Raw genomic sequence first — 5,105 nt, forward strand, 5'->3', positions numbered from 1 at the left:
TCTTTTGTTCTAATGTCCTTTATTCTCAATTTTCTGAGAGATAAAAAACGTCAACATAGTAACTATAGAAATTTTTTAGTAAGCTTTTGGAAACTTAAAGGGGACCAGTAGTTAAACATAATTATTAAATTCAACCAAAGTATTTTATAGTTTGAATATTCAGACGGTAATTTCTCAGTCTAAAATTGCGACACTTGCACATATTACAGACCTAATCACGCCCTTTCTAACGCCCTATTGTTAAATTGTCTAAGAATTCTCCCTTTTCACCGAGAAATTAACGCAGAAATGCTATAACAATAAAAAACCGTCGATGAGCTTTTGGCATCTTGTAAGAACCATTAGCTTAAACTACAAAAGATTTCGAAGAGCATTTTCTAGGCCCAAAAAAGAGCTGAAACTTTGAAATTTGCATACAACACACAGCTTATCACACTCTTTACAACGCATTATAAATTGTTCCAGATTTCTTCCTTTTCACAAAGATATAAACGCATGACTATTCAAAGAATAGAAATTGGTGAATGAGCTTTTGACATCTTGTAGGAACAACTTGCTAAAACTAGCGTTTCAAACTCATTAACAAAATTCTATTGTTTCAATATTCAGAGGGGATTTTCTTGGCCCACAAAAGAGCTGAAACTTTAACACTCACACACAATACACAGGTTACCACGCTCTTTCTAACGCACCATAAATTGTTTCAGAAGCCCCCCTTTTCACAAAGATATAACCGCATGAATATCAACACAATAGAAATTGGTTAATGAGCCTTTGGCATCTTGTAAGAACCACTAGCTAAAACTAGCGTTTCAAACTCATTAACAAAACTCTATTGTTTCAATATTCAGAGGGGATTTTCTTGGTCCACAAAAGAGCTGAGACTTTGACATTTGCGCACAATACACAGCTTACCACGCTCTTTCTAACCCACCATAAACTATTTCAGAGTTCCCCCATTTCACAAAGATATAAACGCATGAATATTGAGACAATAGAAATTGGTTAATGAGCCTTTGGCATCTTGTAAGAACCACTAGCTAAAACTAGCGTTTCAAACTCATTAACAAAACTCTATTGTTTCAATATTCAGAGGGGATTTTCTTGGCCCACAAAAGAGCTGAGACTTTGACATTTGCGCACAATACACAGCTTACCACACTCTTTCTAAATTTCAGAATTCCCCCATTTCACAAAGATATAAACGCATGAATATTGAGACAATAGAAATTGGTTGATGAGCCTTTGGCATCTTGTAAGAACCACTAGCTAAAACTAGCGTTTCAAACTCATTAACAAAACTCTATTGTTTCAATATTCAGAGGGGATTTTCTTGGCCCACAGAAGAGCTGAAACTTTAACACTCACTCACAATACACAGTTTACCACGCTCTTTCTAACGAACCATGAATTGTTCCAAAATTCCCCCTTTTCACAAAGATAGAATCTCATGAATGTTGAGACAATACAAATTGGTTAATGAGCCTTTGGCATCTTGTAAAAACCACTAGCTAAAACTAGCGTTTTAAACTCATTAACAAAACTCTATTGTTTCAATATTCAGAGGGGATTTTCTTGGCCCACAAAAGATCTGAAACTTTGACATTTGCGCACAATACACAGCTTCCCACGCTCTTTCTAACGCACCATAAATTATTTCAAAATTCCCCCATTTCACAAAGATATAAACGCATGAATATTGTAACAATAGAATATCGTTAATGAGCCTTTGGCATCTTGTAAGAACCACTAGCTAAAACTAGCGTTTCAAACTCATTAACAAAACTCTATTGTTTCAATATTCAGAGGGGATTTTCTTGGCCCACAAAAGATCTGAAACTTTGACATTTGCGCACAACACACAGCTTACCAAGCTCTTTTAACGCACCATAAGCTATTTCAGAGTTCCCCCATTTCACAAAGATATAAACGCATGAATATTGTAACAATAGAATATCGTTAATGAGCCTTTGGCATCTTGTAAGAACCTTTAGCTAAAACTAGCGTTTCAAACTTATTAACAAAACTCTATTGTTTCAATATTCAGAGGAGATTTTCTTGGCCCGCAAAAGATCTGAAACTTTGACATTTGCGCACAATACACAGCTTACCAAGCTCTTTTAACGCACCATAAATTATTTCAGAATTCCCCCATTTCACAAAGATATAAACGCATGAATATTGTAACAATAGAATATCGTTAATGAGCCTTTGGCATCTTGTAAGAACCTTTAGCTAAAACTAGCGTTTCAAACTTATTAACAAAACTCTATTGTTTCAATATTCAGAGAAGAATTTCTTAACCCACAAAAGAGCCGAAACTTTGACACTTGCGCACAATACACAGCTTACCACACTCTTTCTAACGAACCATAAATTGTTTCAAAATTCCCCCTTTTCACAAAGATTGAAACGCATGAATATTGAGACAATAGAAATTAGTTAATGAGCCTTTGGCATCTTGTAAGAACCACTGGCTAAAACTAGCGTTTCAAACTCATTAACAAAACTCTATTGTTTCAATATTCAGAGGGGATTTTCTTGGCCCACAAAAGAGCTGAGACTTTAACACTCAAGCACAATACACAGCTTACCAGGCTCTTACTAACGCACCATAAATTGTTTCGGAATTCCCCCTTTTCACAAAGATATAAACGGATGAATATCAACACAATAGATGTTGGTTAATGAGCCTATGGCATCTTGTAAGAACCTCTAGCTAAAAGTAGCGTTTCAAACTCATTAACAAAACTCTATTGTTTCAATATTCAGAGGGGATTTTCTTGGCCCACACAATAGCTGAAACTTTAACACTCACGCACAATACACAGCTTACCACGCTCTTTCTAACGCACCATAAATTGTTTCAGAATTCTCCCTTCTTACGAAGATATAAACGCATGAATATCAACACAATAGAAATTGGTTAATGAGCCTTTGGTATCTTGTAAGAACCACTAGCTAAAACTTGCGTTTCAATTTCATTAACAAAACTCTATTGTTTCAATATTCAGAGAAGATTTTCTTAACCCACAAAAGAGCCGAAACTTTGACACTTGCGCACAATACACAGCTTACCACACTCTTTCTAACGAACCATAAATTGTTTCAAAATTCCCCCTTTTCACAAAGATTGAAACGCATGAATATTGAGACAATAGAAATTAGTTAATGAGCCTTTGGCATCTTGTAAGAACCACTGGCTAAAACTAGCGTTTCAAACTCATTAACAAAACTCTATTGTTTCAATATTCAGAGGGGATTTTCTTGGCCCACAAAAGAGCTGAGACTTTAACACTCAAGCACAATACACAGCTTACCAGGCTCTTACTAACGCACCATAAATTGTTTCGGAATTCCCCCTTTTCACAAAGATATAAACGGATGAATATCAACACAATAGATGTTGGTTAATGAGCCTATGGCATCTTGTAAGAACCTCTAGCTAAAAGTAGCGTTTCAAACTCATTAACAAAACTCTATTGTTTCAATATTCAGAGGGGATTTTCTTGGCCCACAAAAGATCTTGAAACTTTGACATTTGCGCACAATACACAGCTTACCACGCTCTTTCTAACGCACCATAAATTATTTCAAAATTCCCCCATTTCACAAAGATATAAACGCATGAATATTGTAACAATAGAATATCGTTAATGAGCCTTTGGCATCTTGTAAGAACCACTAGCTAAAACTAGCGTTTCAAACTCATTAACAAAACTCTATTGTTTCAATATTCAGAGGGGATTTTCTTAACCCACAAAAGATCTGAAACTTTGACATTTGCGCACAATACACAGCTTACCACGTTCTTTCTAACGCACCATAAGCTATTTCAGAGTTCCCCCATTTCACAAAGATATAAATGCATGAATATTGTAACAATAGAATATCGTTAATGAGCCTTTGGCATCTTGTAAGAACCACTAGCTAAAACTAGCGTTTCAAACTCATTAACAAAACTCTATTGTTTCAATATTCAGAGGAGATTTTCTTGGCCCGCAAAAGATCTGAAACTTTGACATTTGCGCACAATACACAGCTTACCACGCTCTTTCTAACGCACCATAAGCTATTTCAGAATTCCCCCATTTCACAAAGATATAAACGCATGAATATTGTAACAATAGAATATCGTTAATGAGCCTTTGGCATCTTGTAAGAACCTTTAGCTAAAACTAGCGTTTCAAACTTATTAACAAAACTCTATTGTTTCAATATTCAGAGAAGAATTTCTTAACCCACAAAAGAGCCGAAACTTTGACACTTGCGCACAATACACAGCTTACCACACTCTTTCTAACGAACCATAAATTGTTTCAAAATTCCCCCTTTTCACAAAGATATAAACGCATGAATATTGAGACAATAGAAATTGGTTAATGAGCCTTTGGCATCTTGTAAGAACCACTAGCTAAAACTTGCGTTTCAATTTCATTAACAAAACTCTATTGTTTCAATATTCAGAAAAGATTTTCTTCGCCCACAAAAGAGCTGAGACTTTGACACTTGCGCACAATACACAGCTTACCAGGCTCTTTCTAACACACCATAAATTGTTTCAGAATTCCCCCTTTTTACAAAGATATAAACGCATGAATATCAACACAATAGAAATTGGTTAATGAGCCTTTGGCATCTTGTAAGGACCACTAGCTAAAACTAGCGTTTCAAACTCATTAACAAAACTCTATTGTTTCAATATTCAGAGGGGATTTTCTTAACCCACAAAAGAGCTGAAACTTTGACATTTGCGCACAATACACAGCTTACCACGCTCTTTCTAACGCACCATAAGCTATTTCAGAGTTCCCCCATTTCACAAAGATATAAATGCATGAATATTGTAACAATAGAATATCGTTAATGAGCCTTTGGCATCTTGTAAGAACCACTAGCTAAAACTAGCGTTTCAAACTCATTAACAAAACTCTATTGTTTCAATATTCAGAGGAGATTTTCTTAGCCCGCAAAAGATCTGAAACTTTGACACTTGCGCACAATACACAGCTTACCACGCTCTTTCTAACACACCATAAACTATTTCAGAATTCCCCCATTTCACAAAGATATAAACGCATGAATATTGTAACAATAGAATATCG

The sequence above is a fragment of the Pocillopora damicornis genome, chromosome 14, assembly GCF_964200805.1.
Source record: "Pocillopora damicornis chromosome 14, jaPocDami1.2, whole genome shotgun sequence".
In the NCBI taxonomy this organism is placed as follows: domain Eukaryota; kingdom Metazoa; phylum Cnidaria; class Anthozoa; order Scleractinia; family Pocilloporidae; genus Pocillopora; species Pocillopora damicornis.